Raw genomic sequence first — 13,480 nt, forward strand, 5'->3', positions numbered from 1 at the left:
AAAGGAACAAAATTGTTCAAATGCAATGTTTATGGCTTTAAGAGACCTCTCTCTCATCCTCGCATAACTCGGGATAACTCCCTATGTCTATATAGAGCTCTCCATTTAGGCAGATGTCCTCCGTTTCATTTTGTAGACCCTCTTCATGCATCCCATATAAAGTAGCAGCACCACGCTCATCGATCTTGCACCAACTTAGTGGCTTCGGACTCAACATCCTCTTTGATCGCCTCCACTGATGTCACGGTGATTGGCACATGGTAGCCCTCATACGTCCGTGCACTACGAGGGGCTACCTCTATGACATACCACCAGTTTGATGCACAATTTGTAGGATGAAATACCACCCGCAAGAGCCACATAATGTACATGAGTACTTCTAGACCACCAATCCTCTAAAATTGGATGTTCACATACTTACTTGTTCACCATGCTCGGGTAGTACGAAAGTGTCTCTTAGGTTGGTCCATTTCTTAGTTGAATCTACCTCAAGGAAACCTGACTCTCCTCTTCGCATAGTAACATTGAGACCCTCTATGTTTATCTTGAACCATTGCATATCAAACAAATCGACAAAAAATCCTCTATAATCAATCCTCAAAATCTTTTGTAGCATGCCGAAGTAAGTGAGTTCCGCCACCACAGGATCTACATCAGAGGACCGTCGTCGACTAGGCTGTTCAAATTCCATGATCTCACAATCTTGTGTAAAACGCTTTTTGTCCATCCGTTCCACCCTAAAATGTCGATCTTTACACCGTGCTACCACATATGACTTATACTACAATCAACAAAGATTATGAGTGGCCCTCCAAACATCTAGAAAGCCTCACTTTTTTTGTAATTCTCTTTGGTTTTGTGGTGCTAGTACTGTGTGTGCGTGTGCCCCTAGAGCCATTTGTGTTTTTCAAAGAGAGAGAGAGAGAGAGAGAGAGAGAGAGAGAGAGAGAGAGAGAGAGAGAGAGAGAGAGAGAGAGAGAGAGAGAGAGGTTGTGTGCAATGGAAGGTCAAGAGTGGATTGTATCAATGTGTATCAAGATGTGGTCCTCCAGAGCATGTGTGCATTCAATTATGTGCAAAAAAGGATTTTCTATGGGGAAGTGTATTTTTCGAAGGTATTTATGAGAGGATAGGGGTGATATGGATACCTTGAGCTATACACGGGCATTTTTTGTGTTTTGGGTGTCTTTCCCATTCCCCTCTCTAATGTCATCAACTATTTTACTTATTTTTTGCATTTTCTTCCTAAATAAAACATCAATGCTTTTTATTTAGCTGACATTCCATGGGGATACACCCTTGATAACGTGGTAGTTTTGCTTCAAAGGTGCATCAAAAATATTGGAGTCTACCCAAAAATATACACAATGCCTTTCTAATTGAATCTCATCTCTATATCTCCTCCATCAAGCTTTGCAGTGTTTAACCCAAGCCCAATCTTCTCTTTTCCTACTCTCTACACTGTCGATGCCCTCCTCTTTTTTTTTTTTCACATGCAATTAACTTTCCTTTTATTGCTATGGGTGGCCAACCATAATAGTTATCATACACATTGATTTTTCAAGCTCACAATACTTGGCTTACATATCAACCAAGGCATAGCTAAGCACATTATCTCTTTCACCCCACTCTAGATGCACATATCATATCTACCAAGGAATTGCCAAGCACATTGTCAAACAGAAGATTCATGTTTGGTGGCATGTATCTCTTGGCAATGGTGCAAAAAAAGAAACAACCCAAATCTTCTTTTCCCCTATCACGATAGGGATATTATCTTGTTGTAATTAGAGTTGCAGAGAAATGCACACAGCTTGGAGAAGACGAAGGAATCTTAAGGCACACAATAGAGAGTGTGTTACTTAGTGTGCAATGGAAAGATGGATATCCCTAGAGTGATGGGTGTATATACAATTCTTGGGTGGAAAAACCTCCTATAGAGGGAAAAAATGCCCCAACGGTCCTAATGTGTTCACACACATCACTACCACATGTATATGGTAGCAAATCCCCCCTAAAGTGATGCGGTGAACAAGAGTTGGCACATGAGTAAAGGGAAGTGCCATGCCTTGAGTACATGATCAATCCACAAAGGGGAGTAAGCCCAAAGATTTTCGGAAAGCTTCCACATTCTCACGAGACAATGCCTTTGTGAAAAGATTTCCAAGGTTGTCCTGTGTTGGCACAGAAGCCATGTTGATCTCTCTTGCTGAGTGTAAATAGTGCTGGCAGTGTCCTGTCCAACATCTAAATCAGCCATAAGGCATATGAGCCATACACACTCAACCATACTTGTGAAGACTGCCCTCTACTCAGCCTCATAACTTAAAGTGGCCAAAGTAGATTGCTTCTTGCTCAACCATGATATACATGAACTACCAAGCATGAAACAAAAATGACTTGTGGACAGTCACGTGTCAAAACAACCAGTCCAATTTGAGTCCGAAAAAGCATGTAAGTCTGGCGGCAATGATCCTCCCTAGGGATAAAACAAGCCAAGATTTAAAGTGCCACTAAGGTAGAAAAAAATCCTCTTGAGAGCCTGCCAATGCTTACACCCTTGGCTATGCATAAATCTAATGACCTGTGAGACTGCAAACTAAATATGTGGCCTCGTGTTGCATACATAAATGAGGCAGCCAACAATAGTTTGGTAAAAAGTGACATTAGTAGGATCACCAACATCATGTAGACGCAACCTTAAACATGTTTCCATTGGAGTGGAAATAGGTTTGCAATCCTCAAGTCCAAATCTACATAGCAATGTCTCTATGTAACTTTTCTGACACAAGGCAATACCACCATCACACTACTTAAACTGTATAACCAAGTAATGATGCAACAACCCCAAATCTTTCATCTTGAAAGTAGCATTCAAATCAACCTTAAATTCAGCAATATGTCTCTCATTTGGTCTAGTGATCAAATCATTGACATAAAGAACCACAATGAGAAGTACATCACCCTCACGATTTACATACAATGTTATTTCTGTTGGACTGTTATGAAGGCCTTGTTTAACCAAATGACTGTCAGCTTTCTCATACCAAGCACGAGGAGATTGCTTCAACCCATACAAATCCTTCTTACAGCTGCACACTTTGTCCTCTTGTCCTTTTATGACAAAACCGTGAGGCCGCGTTACATAAACTTCCTCAAATATGTCACCATTCAACAAAGCACTAACAATGTTTGATTGATGTACATCCCAACCAAAATGAGCTGCCAATGCACATAGAAAATGCACAGTAGTCATACAAAAAGTGGGAGGAAAAGTCTCTTTATAATCTATGCCTTTTTGCTGTGCATAACCCTTTGCAACAAGTCGAGCCTTATGGCGATCGATCTCAACATCCGGCTTGCGTCTCAACTTGTAAACCCACTTCGTACCAATAGCCTCTTTTCCAGAAGGCAAATCACATAAAGTCCATGTGTCATTTTCTCTGAGTGCATCATATTCTGATTGCATGGCAACCATCAAATTCTCTGAATTTTGTGCTTCATCTAAAGACAGCGTCTCCTCAACATCATGTAAGTGAGACACAGCCAAAGCATAACAATCTGATGCATAAGATGCATGGCGAGAGCCTAAACGAGTACGACTAGACAAAGGTGCATCCAATTTACTGTCATGCAAAGTGTGTACCAGCCATTTTAGCATACCTCTAGCTTGCTCATTTTCAGCCCTTTCCTCATCAAGTACATCATGTACATCTGCATCAGTAATAGACCGATCTATAACATTTGCAGAAACCCCCATAGGCTGTACATTTTCCTCACTGGAAATTAATTTGTATTTCCACCACTAAAAAGAGGCAACAAAGGGTCATAAATGTCATGTGAGCTTACATTACTATCTCTAGTACATGACAGCAAGGGCTGAACATAATTTTCCACAAACACTACATCCCGCGAAACCAGAATACACTTTGTTTGCAAATGATATAACCTGCAACCCTTGCTTTCAACACTAAAACCAACAAAAATACATTTGACAGCCTTATCATCCAATTTTCTTCGTTGTGTTTGGGGCACCAAAGAATATGCCAAACAACCAAAAACACGCATGTGCTCAATAGAAGGCTTTCTATCATGCCATGCTTCATATATAGTAATAGACTGCAAAGATTTTGTAGGACACCTGTTAAGTACATTAGTGGCATACATGATGGCCTCAAGTCAAAAAGAATGCGGCAACGCTTGACTTTTGACCATACATTGTGCCATTTCTGTCGGTGTCCCGTTTTTCCTCTCCGCAATACCATTTTGCTGAGGTGTATAAGGCACTGTATATTGGTGTTTTATCCCACGACTAGCCAGAAATGCATTAAATTCATGAGACATATATTCCCCCCCTGGATCGGAACGGAGGGTGCCCATAGTACATTTCGAGACATTTTCAACCATAGCTAGAAATTGTTTGAATCACATAAAAACTTTGGACTTTGGTTTAAGCGGAGATACCCATGCATGCCTTGAGTAATCATCAATGAAAGTCACGAAGTAAAGGTAATTGCTCAAGGACAGAGTTTGCATTTGCCCACAAACATCACTATGCACAAACCTGCATGTGGCCCGAACTGAACCATCCTTTGGAAACTTAGAACGCTGCATCTTATTCAAAATACAACCTTCACAAACATGTTTGATAGGTGCTTCAAGAGGCGGCAAAGAAGCAATCATATCATATTTCTGCAAACGCAGCAAACTGGTGAAATTCAGATGACCAAAAAGTGCATGCCAAAATTTTGTATCTAAAATAGCCCTTGAATTTGCAACAGCATTTGCAAAATTTTGTCAGCATTTGTCATACAAAGTGAGCTTATACAGCCCAGGGCACAAAAGGCCAGATGCAACAATTTCATCACCAAAGCTGAGATCATGAATTGTACATCTGTCATCCACAAATTTGACTACAAGTCCAAGTCTAGCAAGTGCAGATACAGACAAGAGATTCTTCTTGATCCCAGCTACATAAAGTGCAGCAACAAGTGTGAAGGAATTTTCATTTGCAGTAGTAAGCACAATCTTTCCAACTCCCTGAACCGGATAAGAGGCATTGTTGGCACACGTGACTGAATTCCCATGAGGGACAGACTCGAGAGAGGTAAACAATTCACGATGTGAGGTAATGTGCTTTGTAGCACCACTATCGAAATGGCACACATGTGAATCTGTAGCAAGTGACGAGCATGCATCATGGACAACAGAATTGTAAGTGCACTCTGCGAAAGCCCATTTTGCATAAACATCAAGAACATAGTCTCCTTTGACAGAAGACTCAACAATGGCTGCATTTGTAGTGGAACCAGCATTTGCAGTGGAACCACCCTCTTTCTTCTTAGCCTCTTTGGCCTTCAACTTAGGACACAGCTTGATCAAGTGATCATTAGCTTTACAATAATGGCAATGCATCTTCTTTTTGCCCTTATCACCAAAATTTCCAGACGAATTGCTGCCAGTAGAAGCATTAGGAACAGAAGTTTTGCCACACGCATCTGAACCATAAGAAGTGGCTGCATTGCTATTCCCACCCTTTCTTTGAGAAGCAATAAAAGCATGTTCAACTGTACACTGCCTAGTTCTGTTTTTTATGGAAAGTAACTCTTGCAACAATAATGTGTATAATGTATCAAACTTGGCAACTTCAGGATTTCCTTGGGTCATCAGTCTCCAAGTACTAGCAAAAGTGTGGTAGAAATCTGGTAAGGCATCAAGAACAGTCTGCCCAAGGGAACTGTCTGAAATGATTTCACCTGCAAAAATAAGTTACTCATTGATATTCTTGACACCAACAAGGAAAGTGTCCATATAATCTTCCTCATGCATAATCTTCGACTCCAGCTCTTTATGCAGTAAAGAAATTTTAGCCTCATTGCGGCTTGCATAAAGACCTGGCTGAATATCCCAAGCCTGTTTTGCAGATTTTGTTGAACGAATGTGAAGAACAATGGTGGGCTTCACAAACAACACAATCAATGCATGAGCCTGCGCATCCTTTATATCCCAACGAGATTGTTCTACCATAGGCAAAACAACTCTAATAGAAGCATTCCTTGCAGTAAGACCTGCTCTGATACCTGCAGTAAGCCTGGTAGGATGCAACCTGCAGTAAGCCTGGGAGGATGCAACCTGTAGTAAGCCTGGGAGGATGCAACCTGCAGTAAGCCTGGGAGGATGCAACCTGCTCTGATACCAATTGTTGGAATTAGGGTTGCAAAGAAATGCACACAGCTTGGAGAAGACGAAGGAAGCTCAAGGTAAACAATAGAGAGTGTGTTACTTAGTATGAAAAGGAAATATGGATAGCCCTAGAGTGATGGGCGTATATACAATGCTTCGGGGAAAAAACCTCCTAAAGAGGGAAAAAACGCCCCGTCAGTCCTAGTGTGTTCACACACATCACTACCACATGTATATGGTAATATCTCCCAATCCATGTACTCCAAGAGACTACATTCCAAATAAGAATCTCTTCAAGCACTCCTTCTGCTTTTTAAAGTGCACCACATTTGGGATACATCTCTTTCAAAGAATTGCCAAGCACAGAATTTGGCATACATATCTACCAAAGCATTGCAAAGCAGAACAATTCTTCCCAATGGCCACTATCATATCAACCATCACCTTCAATTACTGCATTCCAAAAATAATATATCCCAAAAAATAATTATGTAATCGACTCAAATAAAGCGATGAACCACCTTCCTTAAACAACAATCCAAACCTTGCTTTATTTTGTTTCTAGTTTTGGTGGAGGTTGAGGGTCGTGACATTCACCCCCCTCTAAACTTGCACATCCTTTGTCATGTGCCAAATATCTTCAATATTTTAATTTTCATAATGAAGGGCATGATCAAAAGCATTATCTGACATATACATACATCTCATCATCCTCTAACAATTATTCTATGCCTTGATTCTCAAAAACCACTCCATCTAGCTTTTTGGATAGTTTGATAATCTTTCCCACAATAGGCACCCTAATCTTGTTGATTCTATCAAGTTCACTAAGCTTGTATGTTCCATTATCATAAACATGCATCACAACATAAGGCCCAAACCACCGCTTCACCATTTTACGCATTAAAAATATTGATTTTCCAAGCTATTGTCATAAACGAGTATCCAATCACCATTATTAATGACATGAGGCCTCAACCTCTCCTCGACCTATGTTTCTGGTCAGAAGCTTATTTTTTCTTTAGGAATGCCTCCTTGAGATTTTGTTTTGCCCAATCAATGTCTGCGTGGTGTTTCTCAAGTTGAAAAACATGTAAAGCAAGAAAATCTTCAGTCGCGACATACTTTTTTTCCATGGCAGGATTGTACAAGAAATAAATCCACCCTTCTTAGGCATGATTGGTTTTGGTCCATACATAAGCTCAAATGGAAAAAGGTAAATATCTAGTCCAATCACCAATATGCACTTGACATGCCTTCACAAAATCTTGAACAAAACTATCTGTAGTTTGATCATCCCACAAAGAAAAATGTAAAAGTTTAGTCCAATCACCAATATTCCCTTGACATGCATTCGCCAAACCTTTAGCAATAGGTGGATGTGCTCGTTCACTTTTTCCGTTACCTTCTAGATTGTAGCTAGCGTAAGAGCCATTTTGATTCCCAACCAATAGAAATACTCATGAGCTTCATTTGCATCTAGCTTTCCTCCATCAACAATATTCTTTTCAACACAATCATACTTTCTAATCACATCTTCAAGAAAAAACTTGCATACAAAACTTGTAGCTTTGGTAGGAAAAGATTTGCCTTCAACTTGATTAGTGAGATCTTCTCTAGCAAGAACATTATATCTCATTTTTCAAACACCCATTGGCATAATAATCAAATCTACAACCCACGTGCCACTTATAATGCATATCCAATTGATAGGTAGGAGTTCCTAAAATTCTTAGAATTTTCATTATCATAAGTGCAACCTCTCCCTTTGTGAGTGTGTGCAACATAGGCATCAAAAATATTGGTAGGCATAAGATATTTTCTACAAATCTTCTCGATGAGCAAAGTACCGACTACATCAGTATAACCCAGCTTGCGGCCATTAGGTGCAAAGTTCCTTATGGATGCAGAAAGTATCTGATGAGGAAGGGAGAGAACATAGCAAGAAGGTAGACTGAACTTCTTTATCAAAACAATTGAGTCCTTGTCACATCAATTGATATAATATCAAACTCATTCAAGTGTTTGAAAATGGTTCTACCCTCTTTCAAACAAGTTTCAAATAACTTTTTCATCAAGTAAATTTTATTATTTGCTCTCATATGTGCTCCATAACTTATCCCATAACGCATAATAAGTAGTGTCAACAAACTATTGTGATATACACTGACTCTATAAGATATGAGCAAATAGAAGATCTAGATTTAGCATCGAGTATTTTCTCTTATGCATCCACGTAGTCACTACCCTCCGTACGCTCAAAAAATGGCTCCAATATTTAGGAATAATTTTAGCGTATATTGCTCAATAGTTCATCAATTGATACAAAATTCCTATAAAAAAGGATTTTTTTGGCACAAAACAATCTCACTACATCCAATCCATGGGCTATCCCTCGATGATGCAATCTAGAGATAAAAGTGCTAATATCTCATAATTAAAAGAAAACCTTTTATTCATGAATGCAAAGAATTGACTTATTTTATTGACAATGAGAACATGGTAAAAGAAAAAAAACCATTACTATTGCCTTTGGATATTACTAGCATGTCTCCAAGGTTTCCAAGGATTGACTCGGATTATGAAATACTTAGCACTCACAATTATACCGAGAGCACTACTAATAAAATGACCGATTAAACTAAGTAGGTATAAGCTATGTCAAGTAAACTAAGCAAGGTACTTTAGGGGGATATAGGTGGGGTTAAGTGACTATGATGCATTTTCATGGGTTGAGGGTTTTTATCGAGTGACAGAAGAGGTATTTTTTCAAAAGTCAATTATAAAAATACCATGGTATTGTCTTTTATTCAAATCCAAGGGGTAATAAGAGGTAACAAAGCCCAAGTAAATGGAAAGCCATGGATATATCACTTAAATTCTAAGAAAGGCTCAACTTTTGAATATTCTAGTATGTGGTTAAAAGAAATATAAAGTAGAAAGCTCATTATGGGAAATATTAGAAGGATAATGTTGGTAGAAAAAAAGTCACAAAATGCTTATTGTGGCATTGACATAGAGTTGTTCTAATGGTAATTTGTAGTCGTAAAATGGTCAAGTATTTGGCACAAAATTTTCATCCTATACAGAAGACCAAGAACATAGAAAAAGTGAACAAGTATATGCAAGGAAATACGGTAAATATTGTAATGTTTCACACACAGGTAATATTGATTGCATGATAATGATGGTAAGAAGGGGGTATGAAAGGGCTTAATGCAAGGCTCATTTTTGGATGATACCGATGTAACCATTGATGTAAACTTACTACTACATGAGTTTATTTTTATTGAAGGATCTTATTTTTTTGACAAAAAGTCCATTTTTTCTAAATAGACATTGAATCATGTGCATGTGATGATGATGTGCCTTGATATTGATGAATTGTCCTAGTATTGGAAACGTTTCCTTATTGACTAGCAGAGGCTCTTACATTTTTAATTAAGACTCACTCACAGAGTGAGATTCTAACCTCTCAAGTCTTGGATATACACTGACCCATGATTAAATGTCTGATGAATTTTCTATGTCTCTACCTATTTAGTGGCCATGTTGGCCTTCTTGTAATTCAGTTTTCCTATGTACCAATATACTAATTCCCTTTTTTGCATCTTCTTTTGAGCCCTTATTCATGATGCACGTTGACCCTCTCCTGCTTGACTTTGTGTCTCTAGAGCAAGATAGAGTTTATGCTATTTGGTTTATGGCTATACACATATGTGTAGTATGTAAAACACAACATTATGAGATAATTTTATGAGAAGAAGAAACAACAAGGAATAAAAAGCTTGTCTACATGGAAATTGGTGAGTGTGTGGTGATCTCTAAGTGTGTGTATATGTATGGGATCCTCTTCCACATTCTCCCTAGCTTCCACACTCAATCCTATGTCTCAAATATATAGACAAAAAAAGTATACTTGAAAAGAATTCAAGTTTTTGCATAAAGCATGCCAACCAATCTAGGGTGAGGTGCTTGGGACTTATAAAGGACTTGGAGGTGGATGTATTTGATGTTAAAGTGCTGGTCAATTGCCATGTTATGCCAGCAGGTATTGGTGCTTTCTCTCTCATCCTTGGAAGACTATGGTTACAGGCAACCAAAGCTATACAAGATTGGGGACATCGTACCATCACTCTCTACAATAGAAGGGGTGATAAGAAGAGGTTTGACATGGCTAGCAAGAAATATTTGCATGCTGATTTTGATGAGAAAAGTGATGAAGAAGATTACTCAAGTGGAGAAGAAGACAATGGGGATGATGGTAGTGAAGTGGAAGATAGCAGCGATAGTGATCTAGATGTTTCCTCCTTGTTTCTTGAAGAAGAGAACGATGAGAAACAAAGATTTCTTGGCCTTATGGAGAATGCGGTTATCTCTAGTCCTTATGAGAAAATTGAAAAGCTGATGCAACCCAAAGTTCAACCTAATGTCAAACAGGAGTTGATACAAGGTATGTTGTCTCCCAACTTGACTAGTGATGAGAAGGGTGAGTACCTACATATGATACAACAATTTCCCCATTTATTCATCACTTCTTATGAGGTGATTAGAGGCTTTAAGGGAGAGTAAATCCACATTTCAATCAAGGAAGAAGCTCAGCCAGAGCGCCAAAAGATAAGGAGAATGGGACAAGTACAACTTAATGCTTTAAAGGAAGAGGCAGCCAAGATTCTTGAAGCAGGTTTCATATGTCCTGTGAGTATTACAGAATGACTGAGTCCTATTGTTGTCACACCCAAGAAGTATGTAAAGTGGAGGATATGTGTTGATTTTAAGCCCCTAAATGTAGCCATGAAGAGGGATCCATAGCCCCTTCCTTTCATAGATGACATACTTGATTCTATTGCAGGGCATGAGAGGTATAGCATATGTGATGGATTCTCTGGATATTTTCAGTCCAAATTGGCTTTAGAAGATCAAAATAAGACCACATTTATCACACCATGGGGGTGCTTTTGTTACTGTGTGCTTCCTTTTGGTCTTATGAATGGCTGTGCGTGGTATGAAAAGCGCGTCAATAAGGTGTTGTCTCCCTTTCTTGGCAAGTTTGTGAAGGATATTATTGATGACTTTTGTGTTTATAGCTCTAGAAAGGATCATTGTGTAAATCTTGGGATGGTATTGAAGCAATATGATGAAAGTGGGGGTCAACTCAACCAGAAGTGTCATCTTGCTCAACCAAGAGTAAAGTTTTTGGGGCATATGATCTCAGAGAATGGGATTGAAGCGGATCGTGACAAAGTGAAGGCTTTGGTGCTCCTCCCATCACGTAAAGATACAAAGCAACTTTCTACTTTCATTAAAAAGGTGAAGTATATGGCAAGGTTCATTCCTTTATCCTCTCAACTTCTTTATCCTCTACAACAAGTAGCAAGGTTGGATCCTCTACAATGGACAAATGAATATGAAGAGGTTTTTCAAGGTATCAAGGAGGTTCTTGGTTCTCTTCCTGCCATGCAAGATCCTGCTATGGAAGGAGGTTCTTGGTTCTCTTCCTGCTATGCAAGATCCTAATTGGGATAATGAGTTTTATGTGAATCCATCAGTAGGTGAGGATTCCACTAGAGCTATGCTTCTTCAAAGAGGTAACAATTCCCACTACATGAAGCCTGTCTATTGTGCTAGCAGGGTGAAGCTAGAGGTGGAAAGATGTTATACTTAGGTGGAGCTCATCATGGTGAGTGTGATTTATGCATGTAGAAGGTTTAGGCACTACCTTCTCCCTAAACCATCCCCATTCTCACTAGCTACACTCTTTTACCTCAATTGGTGAATATCCCTACTTTGTCAAAGAAGCTCATGAAGTGGATTGTGGACCTACCGGAATTCCAATTCTCTTTTCTTGTTGAGGAGAGTACAAGGGCTACATTGGATGAATTGCTTACTTATAAGGAAAGCCATCTTCAAAACTGGGATACAATCTGGAAACTTTTGTAAGCCCCAATATTTACAAGGTGAAATGTCAAGTTTTGTCAATAAATGAATAATTACAAAAAATGATAATCTGCCGAGTAGTCAGTTTCCGTAGGGTGTGTCCAGCTTCTAACACTCCCCCCCTCCTTGCTCATGTCGTCCCTGACATGGCTGTTGAGCTGCTTCTTCATCTTATGGTTTCCTGCATCTTGAGCAGCGACTCGTATCTTGCATGTAAATCCAGCCGTGTTGCGCCGAACATATCAGTGTTGATGGTGAAGAAGCCGGTGTAGAACGCTTCTTCAAAAGCCTGGAGGTGATAGGATGGCAGAAACATTATCCTTTGAGACAATGCATGTATCACCTCCTTGGAAGGCTGACCAGAGAGATCATATGCACATCTGTAATTATCTTGGAAGAAGAAGATACTGTCTGTCACCTGGCCCATTTGAACGTCTTGAAGACTGCCAAAAGGGTTTTGCACATCTTCCTCATCATTATGCAAGAAAGGTCAAGTGAGCCAATGAACAATTTGATGGCACCCGTTAGGGTTTTCACCATGTATTGAACACTTATTCTCTCGCCTGCCTTCAAGCCTGGCAGCTTCTGATAGTTTAGCCAAGTGGGTTGGCTTCTTTGTAGTATTTTTTGGGCCTTCCACGTCCGTATCCTTGGTAGAGGGCATAAGCTTAGGTTATCTTTGATGAGTTTGGGTGCCTCTACCAAATGGATTAGGTAATGTGAATACTTCGTCAGCCACGCCTTTCTCCACCTAGGCAGAGAGTCGACTATTAACTTGGCCCCCTCAGGCTTGGAGATATCTGTTGTGTATAGTGGCACTGTCGGCTCTTCTTTAATCCTCTTGTTGATGGTTGCGGCTTCATACTTTATCAAAGGATATGGGAGAGAGGGCTGTAGCCATTCACGCCGGAGGTTGATGGCGTCGATCTTTTGGATGGTCATGGATTTAAAAACCCTCTACTCCCATTCCAAGGCTTCCTTGGCCGTTTCGCTGATTTCTGCCTCTATGGCCTTGCGCAACTTCTCTTCCTCTTCTTGTGTCTGATCTTGTGGATCTTGAGAGGGTCCTACTAGGATTTCCTCTTGCATGGTTGTGTCCATAGGATCTGCCACATTCTCTAGGTCTATGGCGTCCATGGCTGCTGGCCCTGTGCCCGTTTTCTCTTCTGCCTGCTATCCTCTCAGCTCTTCTATTTGCTTTAGGAGTATCTTTTTCTCTGCTTCAACTTCTTCTCCCATTTTCACGAGGAGGTTGTTCAACTCGGTGTTTACCTACTCCGCTTCCTCAATCTTTCTCCTGATAATTTCTAGCTCATCTTGCATTGCTTTCTGCTCTTCTTCCATGCGTGTTTGCATAACC

Source organism: Adiantum capillus-veneris, chromosome 20 (assembly GCF_014529385.1).
Source record: "Adiantum capillus-veneris isolate H3 chromosome 20, ASM1452938v2, whole genome shotgun sequence".
Taxonomy (NCBI): Eukaryota; Viridiplantae; Streptophyta; class Polypodiopsida; order Polypodiales; family Pteridaceae; genus Adiantum; species Adiantum capillus-veneris.